This window comes from Canis lupus, chromosome 29 (genome assembly GCF_003254725.2).
Source record: "Canis lupus dingo isolate Sandy chromosome 29, ASM325472v2, whole genome shotgun sequence".
Classification (NCBI taxonomy): Eukaryota; Metazoa; Chordata; class Mammalia; order Carnivora; family Canidae; genus Canis; species Canis lupus.
In genome coordinates this window covers 29638887-29659980 of record NC_064271.1, presented here as the reverse complement: position 1 = coordinate 29659980, position 21094 = coordinate 29638887, and the positions used below count along the sequence as shown (strand labels likewise).

Here is a 21094-nt window from a genome sequence, read left to right as displayed (position 1 = left end):
TCTCTCCAGTATTATCTTTTATCCAAAACTAGTTGATAAGTTGTGTGCCTGCGCTATGGTACCTAAAATATGCATTACACTTCAATTAATTATATATATATATATAATCAATTTTATATATATATAATCAATTATTGTGATTACATAAAAATGTTATTAACAAGAATTAAATATTAATTGGTGCTTAGGATGCCAAAGGCATTGATTTTGTGTTACATCTAAATTTTACATTTTCATTTTGTAGATGAATCAACTGAAACCCACCTAATGTAGTAGCTTTATCAAGCTTATGCAACTAGACAGTGGCAGAACTGGAAACTGACTGCAGATCCATTCATTCCTGTATTCATTTACAGACAACATGGTCTAGTGGCAATACCACCACTATTAGTAGGATTATTTTTCCCACCACATTAACTAGACAATAAAATGCAACTATTTTAATACACATATGTGTAAATTTTCATTGTCTTAATACTTTTCCTAAACAATGATCACTCTTGAATGGTTAAATGTAACTGAAGAAATAGAAGCTATTTCCACATTAAGTGTGTATGAACAGACTCCCTGATAAAGTTCAGTCCTTGTTCTGCACAGAGCCTGAAACCTCAATCTCTCCTATGGACACAAGACCAGGATGAACACCTTTGTTTAAAAATAACTTCTATTTCCTCCTTTTTTTTTTTTCTTGTACATTTCTCCTTTAAATGACCATAAAATCTGATATAAAAAATTGTTTTGGCAATTTTTTAGCACTCCCTCAGTCTTGAGGAGAATCTGAAAGAGAAGTTTTGTATAAAAACCTTACTGAAGGGATCCCTGGGTGGCGCAGCAGTTTGGCGCCTGCCTTTGGCCCAGGGCACGATCCTGGAGACCCGGGATCGAGTCCCACGTCGGGCTCCCGGTGCATGGAGCCTGCTTCTCCCTCTGCCTATGTCTCTGCCTCTCTCTCTCTCTCTGTGTGTGTGACTATCATAAATAAATAAAAATTAAAAAAAAACCTTACTGAAAAGAATGAAAGGAAATTTTTAATAACATAGAGAATGATGCATGGAACTCTCTTGGCCTATTTAAGTTCTTACCAGTTTTGGAAATGTGCTTCATTGTTTTTACTTGTAGATTTACTAAAAGGTAATTTTTTACTAGTTTCAGAAGACTTACAGACATGCAAATTCTGTACTAAAATATTTTTCCCTGAGGAGAGTGGAAAACAAAGTGATTATAAGTTGTAATGAAACTTAATAGACTTTTATTCTATTTTTGTATTAAATGGCTTATCGAAGGCTTAATTAGGCTTTGCAAATGCATCTGAATCTTCAAATATACCAAGCACATGTGTGATTCCAAGTATTTGACCTTTTTTGCTAAACTTTATTTATAAGTTCTGAATTTCTAGCTCTTCAGATCATTGAAAGGAATGGAGTTGAATGTTTGATAAATACAGATTAAATGTGTTAGGTGACATAGGCTGTCTGACTCCATTCCTAACCAATGAACATGTACATTCCGGCAGAATTAAAATCCATAAATGTTCCACCAACACATAGTAAAACTGTTTGATTTTCTCATTCGATGGAGCAAAGCTGAGCTTGATCAAACAACTACCCAGCAGGCTCTCCTCCTCCCTCCCCCAACCAATCCTCTTTGATTTTTCTAGGTCCATTTCTACAGCTCGGCCACAAATTGGAAGTTGGATTGATTCATTTCACCCTAGGATTGTTCAGATAGGTCACACAGGTGGCTTGGCTTTGATTCTTCCTTTTATTTTTGGCACTGGGATTAGTTCTTTTCTGTTCCTATCACCACTCGTTATCTCCCCCACTGAGTTTCGTTTTCTTCTGAAGCTCAGATACTTAAAGCAGGATAAGATTTTTTTTACTTCACTGTTTTTATCATCTCAACAATATATCTATCTGTAATGGGAACCCACCTGTGATTTACACCACTAGAACTAAAACTTAACTGTCCATGAAATTTATTGTATATTGTTTGATTCATTTACACCATGCTATGCAGACTCTGCGTTAAATTGTAAATTTGCCTTCACATTGTTTTCAGAGTGAATCATTGGTCATAGTTCATATGCAAATATGAAGTTAGCTGGCTCTTCTCTGAGAAATTTTTATTGCTTCATAAAATTTAGAGTTTGAGATGCTCTGAAATTCCTTTCACCCTCCTGAAGGGTCATGTTTAATTCTTCACTTGGGAAATATGTTTAGTTATTCTAGTCAAACTCTAGTAAGATAATTATGTTCAAAATCTCTTTTTTTTTTTAAATGGAAAAGTTTCCTGCCATATATTATGCTAATTATAAGTTGATCAAGCAACATGAAATCTCCAACTAGGCAGAAATTCAGGTGTGGCCTATTTCAGAGTTGAATCCTCTTTTACTGCTGCTTAGATTGATGCCTGGAACAACCAGTGCTTCACCCTGGGACTACTTTAAGAACTTGCTAATTGGCATATATCACCCCAGTCTAGCTTTCTTTCTATCCTGTTGTTCAATAGCCCATTAGCAACTATTGTATTCCATTAATACCTATTTTAGTAAAGAACTAAAAAAAAATAAAAAAAAAAAAGCAAAAAAAAAAGCCTTGTTGTGGAGAGCCTGTAGTTTCTTAGAGCACTATTACATTTACTCTATTTGTTACGTGAAATACATGACTGGCTACATTTTCGAGTAACAAATATATAGCTATTTGAATTTGAGGGTAGATTACTTTAGCGTGATTATGTACCTGTATTTTCCTTTACTTATTATTATCATAGGAAAAAACCTATTCTTGCAAATGTACTTATTAAATGCAAATCAACTTAAATTAAGGAGAATGTGTTTAGGTTCTGTTTGATAGGTGGTTCTGTAATACATAGGTTGTATACTTGAATTTTTTAAAAACATTAAGCTTTGGATAAAGATTATGACAAAGATCAGGCATATACTTAGCTAAAAGGAAAACACTGTCAGAGGACACAGAGTACTTGTTCTAAATTTTAATACTGGAATAGACAGTATTCACTCCATAAATCGGTCTTTAGGCATACCAACTGCATAAACATTTTACGGTTGATATTTGTTAGCCTCACTGTACCTATACTATTTAACTTAACACATGAGTCATAAAAACTCATCATTTCCCTAGTTTATAGTATGTCCTTGATAAGTGTGATTCCTTCTGATTCATTACAATTTTTCAGTGTGGATTTTATTTGAACAATTTTAAATATCATGTCAAATATTTGAGTTCCAAGAGTTTGAAGATGGGTGACTGTATGCTGTGAATGTGAGTACACAAAAACTCCCATTATTAATACTGCCTACATTTCTGTCCACCTTTTCAGCTTTAATTCTCAGCACTTCTAAACAGCTCTTGAGAACTACAGAGGTTCAGAAGAGTGCATAATGATCATGATCATGCTGGTGTTAAAGTATGTTCTATTATAGTCTTTAATAGAGGTTCTGTACTGTATTTCAGGTTCAAAAATATTACCAGAATCCTCTGATTTTGTTCATTCTCACATTCTTAGAGCCCAAGGCAGTTTCTTAAAATATAAGTAATCAAGTCTTTAGCTATCAACTGTTTCACATTCTTTTGTACCATACTTAATTTGCCCCTGGTTTTGAGTGCTGGTCACTGACATGAAGTTAAGAAAAAAAAATACACTAAGTTGTTTTTAGAAACCTTCACAGTTAAATCTACTTTTCAATAGGCATTTTAGAATATGATGTGTTACTCAATATTGTCAAGTTGATGCCTAACACTGGAGACTATTGTAAAAGGATTCTGATTTTGAAGAAGGAAAACCTTTTTCTTATAAATACTGAGTAGTATATACTAGCTTAATTTTACTTAAAAACCATTAATGAGATTTCAAAACAAGTAAAGTAATAGCATAATAGGTTAGCAGAGAGTTGGAATGGAGGGAGTTAAGAGTTAAGTTTATGGTGAACCTTTGCAAAACAAAGTAAGGGTGCCCAGTTTACAAGTCATTGTTCTTACCAATAATGAGAGGATCTCAATCCACTTTAATCATTCTTTCTGATGAAAATAATTTTAACTTGCTTGACTTCCACAACTCAGAATGATCACAAAAATGAATGTAGAACTGAGAATCATATTTCTGGATTAGGTTGGCACTTGAAATAATACATCCACATTACCTTATAAAGGATGTTATCTTAATATTCTTCGTTTATAGACACAGAAACTAAGACACAGAGATATAAAGTAACATGGCTAAATCTGATGTCTCTCTTTCTTCTGATGCATTACTGACAATAGACTGAAGAAATGGGGAAAAACCAACCCTCACAAAACAGTAAGACTTATTTACATCAGCATTAAGCAATACAAAAACATAATAAATAATGTTAAAATAACAAAGGGATTCGATTTAATAACCACAAACTTTATTTAAAAACCTAGGAATTGGGATCCCTAGGTGGCGCAGCGGTTTGGCGCCTGCCTTCGGCCTAGGGCGCGATCCTGGAGACCCGGGATCGAATCCCACGTCGGGCTCCCAGTGCATGGAGCCTGCTTCTCCCTCTGCCTGTGTCTCTGCCTCTCTCTCTCTCTCTCTCTGTGACTATCATAAATAAATAAAAATTAAAAAAAAAAAACCTAGGAATTACTTTAACCAAGAATATACAAGATCTCCATGTATTAACTTTTTTAACTTTAATAAAAAACATACAAAACATTGTGAACAAATTGACTGACATTTCACGATTTGGAATGGAACACTATTACCTGAAATCTCTATGTTAGTAGACAAAATTTTCATTTTATAGTTAAAAGAAAGGGAGGAAGGAATATAAATATTTTGTAAAGATTTATTTGAGAAAGAGACAGAGAATATGAGGGGAGGAGCAAAAATCTCAAATCAAGTCCCTGCTGAGTGCAGTCCCACATGGGGCTCAATCCAGGGAATCATGTTATCATGACCTGAGCCAAAATCAAGAGTTGGATACTAAAATGACTAATCCGCCCAGGCGCCCCAAGAATGTAATTTTTGAGTACTTTAAGACTTAAATTTTCTATACTAGATTCTGTTAGAAATTATTAAAATCAATATTTTGTGTAGGCAATAGAAATGGCATTTGACTACTCTACACTTCAAATGTTCTAAAGTCCATTAAAGAATTTTAAAATGAAGTAACAAAACCTGATCTCACCCATCCCTAATTATCTACATGATATTGTTCCATGTCTTCATTTCCACTATGCATCCTTTACTAAATAGTATAGCCACACTTTAGATGTCTTCATCATTCTAAATTTCCATATCAAGACTAAAATTCAATATTCTCTTCTTTGACTATTCTTTTGTGTTCTCTCTTTAAGTTCAGCATTCTCTAAAATCCACCTTCACAGTCAACATTCTTTCTTATTTGCACATTCATCTCTCTGCTTGCTATACTCATAGTTCTAACCAGTCTGGATGTTCATCTGCCATTTTAGCAACATACGTTTAGTATGTAAGACCACTTACCTTCCTATCATTTTTATTTTTTTTAAGATTTTATTTATTATTTGAGAAAGTGAGTGAGCAAGAGAGCATGAGCAGGAGGAGGAGCAGAGGGAGAAGGAGAAGCAGACTCCCCACTGAGCAGGTTGCCTGATGCAGGGCTCCATTTGGGGGACTTCAGGATCATGACCTGAGCCAAAGGCAGTGCTTCACCAACTGAGCCATCTACGTGCCCCTCTATCATTTTTATACTGATCATTTTGCCCCAATCTCTGCTTTTCTATTCTAGTGCATAACAATGTTAGAGAAAGGTGTATGAGGCCATGGTCATTAGTTTTCTCAAAGGACAACCACTGATGATAGAATCAGTCTCATGGAAGGAGGCAAGTCCCAAGGTTAACTGGTAGAACTAAGAGTTGAATTAGTTAATTTGGGAATAACAAAATAGATTAAGTCAGGATATAACAATTAGAAGAAATGAACAGAGAGGGAAAGAGAGAAAACAAACAAGCAAAGATACAGAGAAAACAGGCAGAACCTTATTTTCTCAATCTCAGAATTTAAAATCCCAAGATCCTAACACTACTAGATAAAATATGTGGGCCTATATCAAGGGTGGTCTGCTCATATTCCACTCCTGGCCTGTATGATCCTTACCTGAAGCTTCAATGAAATATAAGTTCAGCAGAAAGTACTAGGTACAACTCAGTGCAGAACTGTATCTGTTTTAAATAGTCTGGGAAGAAAGTTTGGGAAGTAGTTTGGGAAGAATATATGCTGCAAAAAATAAATGAGGTACATGAAGACTAAGAATATGATTAATGTATAAATGAGCTAACTTCAACCTGTCCTCTATAAAGAATATCCTGATACTGCTATTTAATTGCTTATTGGATTATCTTTACTTAGAGCCAGTGTTATTAAAGTATTTATTATGGAGTGATATAACCATTTTATTTAACTTGTCTCTACCAGCATTAATGTTTAGGAGGAAACTCAAAATTGGCAAAAGGCAAATAGATGCTCACTCCTTTAGTACTCCAAGCAAGTATTTGGAGTATAGGTAAATGCTAACTGGATTAATCTCCCTATCCTTAGCAACACCATGGAAGATTGATTTTATTCAGAAGAATGTTCTCCACATTTCTGTGACTAGTTGGTACTCCTCTCTCATTCTTGACCACTCTGTTGAGAAACAGTTTTCATTTATTTTTCACTCATTCAATTATTTATTCAAAAGACTTTATAGACCATCTACCAAGTTTCAAGCAATGTGCCAGATTCTAAAAACGACAATAATGGCAGAGTCCCTGTCCACAAGTAAGACACATTCAAAGAGCAGATAGAAAAATCATTAAGATACAATACTGTCTGTATAGTAACAAGAGTAATTTTAAAAACATATATATAAATCCAGTCATGTTACTCATTGTCAGAAGCTGTTAATTGCTTTTCATCCTATTTGGATGAAAACTTGAAACTTTAATCCTTGTCTCTTGGCTTACAGAGCACTGTATACCAGACTCCTTATCTCTTTAAGATAATATCCTTCACTCTTCCCCTCAATACCAAGTTCCAGACCTGCAGCCCCTCTTAGAACTCCACAAAGTTGCTATATATGTTCCTACATAGGGGAAAGGGGGGCTTTGCATTTCTCTGTCTACAGATCTTTGCGAAGCTAGCTTCTTAACATCATGAAGTATCTGCTAATGTCACTTTTTAAAAAAGATTTCTTCTTGACCAAAAAATCTAAATTAGTCACTTTCTCCCAATAACATTCTATCGCATCATACTTGTATACTTTCTTCAGCATGTATGATACTATTTAAAGTAATTTATTCATTTATGTGTTCATTTTTCATCCTGCCCACCAGACAGAGAAAACATCAAAGTTTGGAACTGTTTCTGCCCATTTCCATCCACACATTTTACTTTTGCTAATGAGGCCTAAATCTCAATCATGGAGGATGTTCTTTTTCCAAATGTGTTCCTTCCTTAAGTACTCTGCCTTAGCCACAGAGGGAGCAGCTGCTCCTTCAATATGTTATTCTTGGATTCTTTAGAGATCTATGGCAGCCCAAAAAATATCCCCTCACTCTAATCCCTAGAACCAGAGATATATTACTTTATATGGAATAAGGAAACTTAGAGATGTAATTAAGGTTATCAATTTTGAGATAGAAAGATCATCCTATATTATCTGAGTCTGTCAAATATAATTACATAAGCCCTTAAAAATAAAGAAACTTTCCCAGCTGTAGTCAAAGAGAGATATGATGATGGAAGAAGGATCAGAAAAATGCAACATAAGAAGGATTTAACCGTGGCTGGCTTTGAAGATGAGGAAACGGGTCATGAAGCAGAGTTTAAGTGGCTTTTAGAAACTGGAGAAGGCAAGGAAATGGATTCTCCACTAGGGAACACAGCCCTCCTGACATCTTAATTTTAGATCAGTAAAATACAGGCCAGACTTAAGACAAACAGAACTATATAATGTTGTAAATTTTTATTTTTTTAAGTCACTAAGTTTGTGGTAGTTTGTTACAGTGATAATAGAGAACTCAATACAATTTACAGTTTAGTTGTAATTCCCCTTTTGCAGTTAAATTCTTCATAACCTTCACATTACATTTTTTTTCCTATTCAACTTAGTAGTGCAATTTCTGTCTCTTGGCTAGACAGAATTGGTACTGGGAGTATTTCCAGGAGACAGACCCTCAAAGATGGGACTTTAGTATTGGTTTGGTTGTAGCCTTGGTTTCCAGCTCAAGTCCCAGATCCTTTCCAAGAGTAAATAGGAGTTGTGTAATCCATGGCATGCAGTGGAATCAAAAATAATGAAACTGCCCCCATCACTGATTGTGATAAGGTGCCAACTAAAACCAGTGTCTTGGGACTCAAGTGGCTGCTGCACTTGATTGTTATGGCACTGGTAGTGACTACAAATACTATATATAGCATCTTCACCGGAGCATTTACTGAAAGAAAATGCCAAACTCATATCCGTTAGTTCTTAGCTAAAATCATAGTCTGAAAACTGAAGAGCTGGGTTTTCTATTTACTGATTCTCAGGAATTTCCCTGATAGCTCACTGATTTCTCAGATAGATATCATACTAGTATCTCATAGATATTGGTACACTCAGTAGAGATTCCAGATTAAAGGTATTACTTCATGGAGATGGAGGTGGCACTATCAGCTTACTCAGTTGACTGAGTGAATTTGAATTCATTTGTGGCCTACTACACACAGATGAGGTCATATTCCCAACTCTCAGGCATGATGTGGGGAAGGAATTAAAAAGTCTTATGGATATAAGAATTAAATTTTATAAGAATTAAAGTCTTAAAGCCACAGGAATGTTGGCATGGATTTATCACATGTGACCTGCAAACTCAACCCAAATACATCCTCCAAAGATGCACAGGAGATACTCCTTTCACCAAAGCATGGAGAAATACATAAGTGAATTGAGCATTTCTGTTTTTGATAGTTAATCTCTTTTATAAGCCTTTTAGAGTTATTGGAATACCAACATTGAGAAAATCTTTCTGATTTCAATGTATGTTATACACTCTGGATACCATAAGCCAAGTGGCAACATTTAACCATCAAAGACAAGAGGAGCACATTATCCATTAAGGGTATCAGTGAAATACCAGTGATCAGAACAAAATGAAAGCAGCCTCCCAAAGTGCAGCCAGTATTGAAGGGGCTCATGATAATCAAGTAGACAATATGATTGCTCTGTGGATGTTGGTCAACTTCTTTTACCAGAAACCCCAATACTTTCTGAATGAGCCCCAAATAAAAGTGGCCATGGAGGCATAAATGAAGACTTCAGATGGGCTCAATATCATGGACATATGTGTTCTTAGCAACTCTAATCTGGCAACTGCTCCTACTGAGTACCTAATCTGCAAAAAGCAGAGAACAACACTAAACCCTGATATGGCACCAATTCCCAAGGCACTAGCCAGCCACCTGGTGACAGATTGATTACACTGAATCTAATTCATAATAAAAGGGTCAAAAGCCCATTTCACTTGGAATAGACACATACTCTGGATACGGAATTGCTTGCCATGCCCGTAATTCATCTGCCAGCACAAATATCCACAAACTCATAGATGAATTCCTTATCCATCATCATGGCATTCTGCATAGCATTTATTTCTGGTAAAGGAATCATTTCATAGCAAATGTCATGCAGTAAAGGCTCAAGGCTATGGAAATAACTGATCTTACCATATACTCTATCACCTAGAAGCAGCTGGTCTAATTAGAAGGTGTAATGACTTACCAAAAACTCATTTTTGGTGCCAGTTGGGAAGCAACTGGCTTGTCTTACAGATGGTGAATATCCTTTGAACTAGAGATCATAGTATGGTGTTGTCTTCCCTAGATACAGAATATATGGGTCCTGGAATCAAAGGGTAATCACTGCACTGGTTCCTCTTCCTTTACAACATACTAAGGCACTCCCATAACTTCTGCTGTCTTTCCTGAAAACTTTGAGCTCTCTGGTTTGGAGGTTTTAGTCCCCAATGGAGGAATGCTTTCACCATGAAACACAACAATGGTTCCCTTAAATTGTAAGGTGTACTTGCCACTTGACCATTTGGGGCTCTTGATGCCACTGAATCAGCAGGCAAAAAAAGGAGTTATCTTACTGGCTGGAGTGTTCAGCCCAATTACCAAGGAGAAATTGGGTAAATGCTATACAATTGAGGGAAAAGAGCACTATGTCTAGAATCCAGGAAATTCTCTCATGACTTTTAGTACTTAAAAGGAAAACTTAATTTACAAAACTATAGCAAGCCAAAAAAGGACTGTTGGGAATGGGAATGAGTATTTGAGCAACTTCAACAGATAAAATCCCAACCAACTGAGGCTCCTGTCGAGAGCAAGGTAATATATAACGGTAGTAGAAAAAGGTAGTCATAGGCCAATTACAAACTTGTAACCAGTAATGGGATCAAAATATATAGTAGCTTTGTTTGTTTTCTTTTTGTCTATGCATATGTTTATATATGCTAGTTATTTTCTTCTTCTATATCCTTGTACTCAATAATTTACATACAAATTGTCACAGGTGAACTTTATAATTTTGATTTTAGGTAACATAAAATTCAATGGGACTGTGATAGAATTTGAGGAGTAATTTAGTATAGCTAGCAATGGATACAATGGCTCTTGGTAATCAGTTTCTTCACCTTTCAGATAAGAGGTGACAACTTTGCTTAAACTAATTGTAGCTCTACCTCATCAAATGGGAACAAAGAGCTGTTTTGTTACTATATCTGAAGGAGTGGATAGTGCCACTTAACAACTCTTTGCCTCCCAGCTACAAATTCTTCTTTGCCTTTTTTATGATACTGAATCTGAATCTTGCAAGCATTTCTACTTTGCCAGTTGGCACAATGTTAAACTGTAAGTAAAGAGCACAAGAGATACACCTGGATGGCTCAGTGGGTTAAGGACTCTTGATTCCAGCTTAGTCATGATCTCAGCCCCATATTGGGCTCCACACCCACTATGGAGCTTAAGATTCTCTCTCTCCCTTGGCCTCTCCCTCTTTCTGTCTGTCTATTAAAGAGAACAACAACAACAACAACACTGCAAGAGGAATGGTTCTAGCCTTGGTATGCTTTTGTTCCTGTTCGGCAGTGCACAGCCACCATTGGGATGCAGGACATCCAGGGGCATTCACTCTCCAGTGAGTTCCATAAGTAGTCTGGACAAGGTGGGGGGACTCCCAGGGAATTTCAATTGCACCCCAGCAAGTGGCTCGTCAACAAGATTTACCAGATACCCAGTGAAAAGCTTCCCAAGCAAGTGTTGATGGCACTCCAATGGAAAGCATCTCAGGATGTCACGCTGGTAGCCTAATGGATGGCTTCTAAGCACATCATTCCCCATCAGGTAGTTCCCTGTTTGCCAGCCCCTGACAGTGGCTTCTCAGCCAAATTCTCTACCATCCAACAGAACTATATCCAGATTCTTTCCAGGAAGGTCAGAATCTCAGTCTTTGGAGTGGGAAATCTTTTCCCACTGTATTTCTTCCTTTGGTCATGCTCTCAGCACTAAAAGTAGTAGCTGGTCTCTGTAACTACTATTCTTGTATTCTACAGGGTTCTCTTTACCCCTTAATAATAGTTGCCTATAATTAGTTAATAATTTTTTTAATTAAATGTTCTATGTTCATTTCTGTTTTCTGACTGGATCCTGACATATACCCATTTATATAAGCTCTGCAAAAATAAGGACTTAGTTTATTTCCGGCTGTACCCCAAAAGTCTAGAACATTATCTGATTAAGTCAGCATATCAATAAATGTTTGTTGAAGTAATCAAACTGCTGGCTCATTAGACATTGTAAATTGAAGATAAGTAAGTCAAAGATGGCAGCTATGTTATTGATATAAGAATCTGAGTGGATGGTGAGGTCACTGAGAGAACTCATAAGAGTCAGATTGGGTTCAGATGAACTTAAGTTACAGATTTAAAATATTAATCAGCAAATGGATATGGGATATTGACTAAATAACCAGAGTGTGTAAAATGCCCTGGGAAATACCACATAAGATATTAACAGAAGTAAAAACTTCTAAGAAGCAGCAGTTAGAATCAAAAATGTAAGAAAATGGTGATGTGGAAATAAAAAATTTCCCATGTTCTCAATGCTCAACTCCTACTCAAATTCCACCTCCCACTCAAATACCAAATCATCACAGATAAATGTGTTTCTAGTGTCACTGAAGTAAGTATCATTTACAATCTCTTGGCTCTGCACATAATTTTCTCACAATACAAAAATAGACAATCACAGCATATTTTTCATGTAATTTTTAAAAATTTTTAAAAGATTTTATTTATTTATTCATGAGAGACACGCAGAAAGAGAGACATAGGTAGGGGGAGAAGCAGGTCCCCTGTGGAGGTGGGACTCGATCCCAGGATCCAGGGATCAAGACCAGAGCCGAAGGCAGACATTTCAACTACCAAGCCACCCAGGTGCCCCTATTTTTCATGCAATTAAAAAAAATAAATAACTACAAGGATATGCATAGGCAAGTCACAAGGTCAAGCCACAGAAAGGCTAATAAAAATTTGCTATCAAATCACTACAAATAAAATCACTAATATAATCTATTCACTACAAATTACACTTAAAAATTCAAATTGAGTAAAAAAATAAAACAGATGTAAATTTTGACTACCAGATTTACAGAGATTTTTGAAAAGTGGTAATTCCTTTATGAGTAGTGATGATGTCACACTCTCACAACTCACGGAAGTATAAATGGGACTAACAGTTACCAATATGGATCAAAAATATTTAGAAATGTGCATTGCTTTATATTCAAAAATATTTCTGGAAAATTTTCTTATGAAAATAAATAAATATTAAGATTAAAATATATTTAGGGGCACCCTGGGTGGCTCAGTGGTTGAGCGTTGCCTTTGGCTCAGGTAGTGATCCTGGGATCATGGGATCAGGTCCCACATTGGGATCCTCAATGGGAGCCTGCTTCTCACACTGCCTGTGTCTCTGCCTCTCTCTCCGTGTGTCTCTTATGAATAAATACATAAAATCTTTTTAAAAATTTAAATATATTTAGATAATTGAAATATCCAGTAATAGGAAAGTAAAAATAAACTATGATGTACAGAAGATATGATGTAATGATTAAAATGTTATAGAAACACATTTATTAACATATATTTATACTCTGCTCAGTTTGCCATAACAAACACCACATTCTAGGTAACTTAAACAGCAGAAATTTATTTTCTCATAGTTCTGGAGGCTGGAGGTCCAGTCCAAGATCAAGGAGCCAAAAGGATGATTTCTGGTGAGAACTCTTTCCTAGGTTGGCAGAAGGCACCTTCTCACTGTATCTCACCTAAACTTTTCTCTGTGCTCAGAGAGACTACTCTGGTGACTTCTCTTCTTACAAGGATACTAAACCTATCTGATTAGAGTTACAGCCTTATGACCTCTTTTAACCTTAATACCTTCTTTAGAGACCCTATTTCCAAATATAGTAACACTGGGGGCTGGGACTTCAATATGAATGCGGGGAGGGCACAATCCAGTCCGTAACAATGTACAAAGATGATCAATGATATATCAGTAAATATAAAGGGAGGTTATAAATTATGAAAAAAGTGCAATCTCATTTTTTAACAATAAAAGCAAGAAACATATACCTCAATGTTAATAATGAAGCCCAAGAGTATTAAATTATGGATTTTAATATTCCTATTTTGTTTTTAATATTTTCTATTTTTTAATATAAGGAACTTCTGCATATTGTGTAGTAAGAAAAAATTGTATTTAGAATTAAATAAATGTACACAGCTTAAATAAGCATGCATCAGTATGCCATGTCATCATACTTCACTAATTCTTCTCCTTGTTTAGGTCAGTTGGGCAATATGCAAATGGATAAAAGAGCATACATTGTATTATATATGTAAAATCAATTTGCATGAAATAAATCTCAGTGGGAAGCTGCTCTGGAAAATGGTGGATTAAAGATGAGTGCAAGGCAACACGTTACTAAGAATTTTGAACAGATAAGAAGGTCAGTATTATTTGTTCACCTGAAATTTGTCTAGCCTGGTGTGGATTGGCCACACACAGCTGTGTGAAGATAGAAGAAAGATGTTTAGGTTCTTTATCTGACAATCTGCAGCTAGTCATCACATAGCTGGATTTTATGAAAAAGGTCATTGTAACTGTTTAATTATTCGCTTTTAATGGCATTCTTCCTGTTTAGCTTCATTGTCCTAGGATCTTCCCCCCGCCAAAAGGCATAACTTTGGGAAAATGGCATTTTCCTACATTTGTATTTAGGTCTATTTATTATCCCAGGGAAAAATTCTAGAGAGAAATCCACTAGTATTGGTAAAATAGTATTGAACTATTGTCTCAACTAACTCAAATCATTTCCAGTATAGAGAACAAATTCCACTTTTATCTTGCTAACTTTTTGTGCAGAAGTTTGCAAAGAAACACCCATAGCTCAAGGTAAACCTAGAAACCCTAATGTACAAATAATGAGGCAGATTTTTATTTTTATTTTTTTAAGATTTCATTTATTTGAGAGAGAGCAAGAATGCAGGAAAGTGAGCAGAGTGGAGGAGCAGAGGTGGAGGGAGAAGTAGGCTACCGGCTGAGGAGGGAGCCCGATGAGGGCTCCACACGGGGCTCCATCCCAGGACCCAGGATCATGACCTGAGCCAAAGGCAGATGCTTAACTAACAGAGCCACCCAGGTACCCTGAGGCAGACTTTTATAAACTTTTATTTTTCAGAGGATATATATGTAAAAAAAAAGTTATTTTTTCTTGGCAGTTTCCACTTATGACAATAAAATTTCTTGTTGCCATAATCTTCCAGTACATTTCTCTGCACACAGTGGGTGCTCAGCAAATGTTGCTGACTAAATTGCATTAAGGATTGAAGTGAAGTGTTGTGATTATTTTCAGTTGGTTGCCATAGGAACAGCAGAAAAACCTATTGTTGAACTCAACCTTTTTTAAGTACCTTCCCTAGGCAGATGAGAAAACCTGAAGTGTAGGAGGGAGAAGCTGGCTGAACCCACACTGGGAAGTCCTTTACTGACCCTGACCACAATGCATTATAATTAATTGTTTTGTGTTTTTCTGCTTTGGTTCTCTAATTAGACTATACATTTCTGCAGGAGAAATAACATTTTTTATTGTCTACTCTGAGCCAGTGATTTGCATACATTTTCCCCCAAATCCTGCAAATAGGTAACATTAATATCCACTTTTAAGAAAAGGAAGTTTTTAAAAACTAGTGCAAAGTGTCACACCTGGCAATAGGCTCTGGTGTGTTGATTCCAGCAATTCTAAGAACTTGAAACTGCCATTTTGTACATTTGTTACGCTTACTCTTTATTGCTCAATACAATCAGCATTCAAAGATCAACAGCAAAGCACTCAACTCTTGAACTGGTATAATGTCAAATTTGCAAGCAATATTTGGGAGTGTCTACTTAAAACAAACTTTCTCATTTTATATTTACATGTCTACATTTTAAACAGGCCAATAAATGGAACTTTTCCATACCTTCTCAATATCTCAATATTATTTTCAGCGATTATGTAACTGAAATTTCTAGAGATTCTTTGGTCAGATCATAAACAGATTTAAGCACATGGGCTTTTAAGGTCTAATTACAGAACAGTGATTCCCAAACCAGGATACTAAAGAATTTTATACATATACTAAAGAATTTTTGGAAATTACACATATATATATTTTTTAATATTTTATTTATTTATTCATGAGAGACACACAGAGAGAGAGAGAGAGGCAGAGACACAGGCAGAGGGAGAAGCACGCTCCCAGCAAGGAGCCTGATGCGGGACTTGATTCTGGACCCCAGGATCACACCCTGAGCAGAAGGCAGACTTCAACCGCTGAGCCACCCAGGTATCCCAGAAATTACAGATATTAAGTACCACGTTAGATCTATTTTATCCTAATCTCTTGCAATAGAATCACAATTAAAACCAGATAAATAGAAAAACTAATGTAGTGTTGTATGCCAACCATACTCAAGTAAAAGAACTTCTTTTAATAAAATTAAAAAACGGATTAATACACTTGACTCATCTGTTTCTAATAGATGTGTGTAAATTTTTGCTTATAATTCTTTAACTTCTTGCTTTATACATGGTTGTGGATTTGTCCTTTTCTGTTTATAACTCTACCGGTTTTTATTTTATACATTCCCAAACTATATTGCTAGATATATCTAGCAATTGATTGCTATGTATTGTTGGTATGTCATCTTTCCTATCATTTTGTAGTATCTTTTTTCTGCTGTAATTAATGAACTTAAAAATAAAGTGTAAAAAAAAGGACTTAAAAATAGAAATTTGAAACTATAGCTTTGCGCAGTATCAGTATTGTAGCCAATGAGGTTTATCCGAGGCGCAATTATTGCTAATAGAAATTTGAAACTATAAACAAAAACAACATATCTCCCTATTTTGATTGTGATATCCAGTCAGAAGAAAAAAATTACTGCTCTGAGATACTGATTAGATATGAGAAAATATAAGAGATTTTAAATGTTAGGTGGAAATATCTCTTTAATTATTTTGACCTAATGGAAATATTTTTAAATTAAAAATAATTTACCATCAAAGAATGAAGAGAAATCATAATCTAAAAGAGGGGAGGATTAAATGAGTAGGAAAGTAAAAACAAAAGATATATACTGAATTTCAGGATTTTTCAGCACTGACTGAGTTTTGTACAAATAATTTAAGTAGGAGAGAATTTCTTTAATATTTAAAGGGAACATCTTATTTTAGAAATGCATTTTATTTTTTATTTAAAAAGTCTACTAAGGACCCTGAAGAAAATATGACAAACTTTATAATTCAGAAGTACAGACAGGATACTGGAAAGATTAGAAACTGGAATTTGCAGACACAGTATAGAACTTATTTTGTTGACTTAAATATTACAAAGTACAAGGATAAAAAACAAGATAAAACAGTTAGTTTATGTTCAGAATAAGTATGATTCAGCAATTGACTGGTAATCCAAAGTAAACAGAGAAAGAAAGATATTCAAGACTTTTTTTTCTTTTTTAAAACTGGCAAGACAATAACATAATTATGAGGAAAAAAAAGTATTCATTACTTGGTTTATCAGTCTGGCATATTCTTTAGAAACAAATGGCATGCTCAAATTTCATAAGTTGAGGAGAATTTAATTGAGACTATCCACCACTCATAAAAATGTACCAAAGAGTGGATAAAACTTCAGTTAGAGTTTGATATATCTGGGATAGAAACAATGGGCCTCTGCTAAGACTAAAGCCTGAAATGAAGAAAGGAGAAGGCACTTTTCAGAACTAAAAGACTGAAAGAGCCAGGTGAACTGCGTCTCTGGAGGGGAGCAGGACTCAGCTGGCCAATGGGGACCCAGAAGGTAAGAAGGAATTCCTGACTTCTATCTTCTCTCTCATGAGATCCCTGGCAATTCTCCCCAAAGGCAGAACTCAACCAGATGAGGCACAGAGAAGAGAAAAGGTAGAGAAAAGTGGTGAGTGGAGTAAAACATCCGGGAAGAGGCCACATAAAATGAACAGACTGATTTTATTTTATTTTTTATTTTTTTGAACAGACTGATTTTAAAGCCCGGTAAGATTTAAAATCTTTTTTTTTTTAAGATTTTATTTATTTATTCATGAGAGACACACAGAGATTGAGAGAGAGGCAGAGACACAGGCAGAGGGAGAAGCAGGCTCCATGCAGGGAGCCCTATGTGGGACTCAATCCCGGGACTCCAGGATCACGCCCTGGGCCAAAGGCAGGCGCCAAACCGCTGAGCCACCTAAGGATCCCCAAGATTCAAAATCTTGAAGGACAGATGTTGAACTATAACGCAAGTCTGATTCTCAGAACTGAAGTCAGAGTAGGAAGCGATTTAGTGGCCATCTAAGTAAGGATTTATGATAATGCAGTGTAATAAAAGAAGGGTTTCAAAAACAGAATCTTGGCTTACACTTCCAAATAAATTAGTGAAAAAGAGGATCAAATGAAGATGGACTATAAATATCAAAGGCCTAAAAAGAAGACACAAAGGCAGGTCTTTAGTGTGGTACTTGCTTTCAATCTTTTTTATGAGTGAAAACTTGTAAACAAATTATAACAAATCATGATGGCAAGTAACTTTTATGAGAATGGTAAAAATAAAATGCTACAGACTTTTAGAGATTATAATTTGCCAGAAGTTGATCAGGAAAATCCTCAGGTATGAATTAAGAAAGAGATGACTATTAATTGCAGTAGCTACTATTGTGTTATCTTGTCAGCTGAGCTACCACAACGTCAGTGCAAGTGGCCCAAACTTCAGCTGGCAGCACTGAGGGCTTCCTCTGGCCGCCCAGCTCTGCTCTGTACACGACAGGCTAGAACTGCTATAGAATTAATGCCCCCTGAAATATAACTTCAACCAGCATCGAGTGAGAACGGACAGGTAACTAATGCACCTTTTATCCTTCCCATATAGAGTAATATTTCCTACAATGGTTCCCCAAGTTCTCCAGTGGGGTCAAGTTTCAGAAGTTCACATCTGTAACTTACTTGATAGCGTACATCTTTCACTGGCTTCTGTCCCTTCCTGTGTCACTTTCTCCTGTTGTTTCCTGAGATCACCACACAGGTAAGCCATGTGAACTTGAATCCTCGACTCTTTCCAAGACAACCCAAATTAAGACTTATCTAATATTTGTAGTTTATACAGTGTAGAATCACTGAAGAATCTTTCTCATGGTTGGTATATTTTAGTGTTTTCACCCAACACGTCTAATCATAGAAGGTAGCTTAGGGTGATGATGTATTTTTTTTTAATTGGTCTTGGGTTCATCTCACCTTTGCCACTTCTGTGTGTGTCTGCAGTGACCTAACCTTTCTAAACCTCAGTCAGGTTCCTAAATTACTAAATAAGAAAGTGTCATTCCCCTCACAGAGATTATAAGGATTAAATGAGATTACAAATATAACACACTTAACACAGTATTTGGGAAATGGAAAGTATTATAAGTCAATATTGGTTAATATTTTTAATATTTTAATAATCAATTGTGAGTAGTACTAATATTTTAGGAGAGTAAATTTATACCCTTAAGGTGTGTGAGAGCACAAATTAAAGGATATGGCACAAAAATTATTGTTCTAGCTTTAATATTCACTTTTTTAATATCTTATTTAAGACAAGCAATGTGCCCACTCAAGTCTCACCCAGTCTCTGAGTAACTAAAAATCAAACCATGAAATGTTAGCTTCTGCCATCATTCCTGCTGGGAGTGGTGCCCCTTACTGCCCTAACCCTCTTACCAATTTTGGTTGCCAAGCCTCCAAGTAGATCCTGTTTATCACTTTCTACTAAGAGTTGGATCCTCTCATTCCAGAAATATCCAGCTGCTGACTAAAATAACTTTCTTCCACCTACACAAAACTTCCAAGAACCAATTCTAAATTCACCCGATTCAAGTGTCTCTGCCTTACAAACTGTTCATCCCTTCTTCAATCTAGATCAAACCAAAAAAATGCAGATGTGTGTTTGGACACAATGATTGGGAAAGATACACCCAGGGCTACTGCCATTAAATTGTCATCTTTGTAGGAGTTAGAAAAAGACAACTACTGTGAGAAACCCCTGTAAGGAAAAGGGCATCTCTTTTTGTCTGAGCTGATGAGACCTGTGCCTGTGTGTGCAGAATGCCAAGCAGAGCAGATAGGCTTTAACCTTCACCTTCAATTCCCAGATCAGTTGTGTACGAGCACAGTGTGTGTAACTGTGGTAGCTGCCCAGGCTGATCATTCTACTTGGCCAGCACCGCCATAGCATCGGTCTTCTTGCTCCTTCTGGAGCATATTTCCATCTCCATCACCAGCACACCTTGTGGCCAGAACTCTTGGGTTTTGATGAGTAAAGATTTCGAATGAATTTACCGTAAGAATTCTTCAAGTACAACTTATGTCTGTGTTTGTCCTAACTAGACACATATCATGAGATATTAAACTTTCCTTTTCTTTCTGCAATTGGTGTGTGCCTTTAGGGGTCAATTTGATGTGATTAATTTCCAAGGTAAAACAATGAAATAGTGGCAGGGACAAAATACGAGCATCTTTCATTTACTGCATGAATAAAGGTGACCCTTTCAAGTCATAATCGCAAATAGTCTGGATAAGCCATCCCGAAATGGAAAGGTTATCTCAGTTTAATTGTAACTATGTTCACTTGAAGTAATAAAAAATAGTCACCTAATGAATATCTTATATGAAGACTCAAGTCAATTAAAATTTTTGATGGTACATAAAAACTTTCACTGCCTATTCAGTATTTTGATCTTTATCAATTTCTGAATGGAGTTTTAATATCTTCATATATTCTGAGAAAGCTATCTGACTTTTTAAACTTCTGAACTTTAAAAATTACATGCCACATTTAGCTGTAAGCACTCTCTTGACTGTAGTTGGTGTTTGGGGTGAAAATGAAAATTATTTTGATCATTTTCTTCCCTTAGTGAAATTTTAGTAACTTCTATCATGGATACCTGAGGATGAATCATTAATTTCGTTAATTACTATTAGACTAGGGTAAAATATAACATGAGTTCTTTAGGTTTTATGCTTTACTTCCACAAAGTATTCAAATTGAGACAGACCTTTAGAAAGTCTTACATGGTCTGTACTTAAAAGCAAGTAGTTGTACAAAATAAATGCCATTGTGAGTTATAATTATTGTATAATTAAAGGTAACCTATCATTTAGAAGAAACAAAATGTTATTATATCACAGAGAAGTGTTCTTTAGCCACTCAGTTGCAATCAATATAACTAATACATCTGGCAATAAGACTGTTGTTAATACTGAGGTCTTTTCCTAATTTCACATTTAAATGGTTCTTGCCCTTAGTATTCCTGGTCATTCTTGTCTGTTCCAAATTTTAATTAAAATACACACATACGGGATCCCTGGGTGGCGCAGCGGTTTAGCGCCTGCCTTTGGCCCAGGGCGCGATCCTGGAGACCCAGGATCGAATCCCACATCAGGCTCCCGGTG

The 21094-nt window shown here is 35.9% G+C and overlaps 1 pseudogene; it reads left to right on the top strand.

Annotated features, from left to right (window-relative positions):
* Positions 1 to 16397: 16397 nt before the first annotated feature.
* Positions 16398 to 16554, top strand: LOC112650855 (U4 spliceosomal RNA; annotated as a pseudogene).
* The last annotated feature ends 4540 nt before the right edge of the window (positions 16555 to 21094 follow it).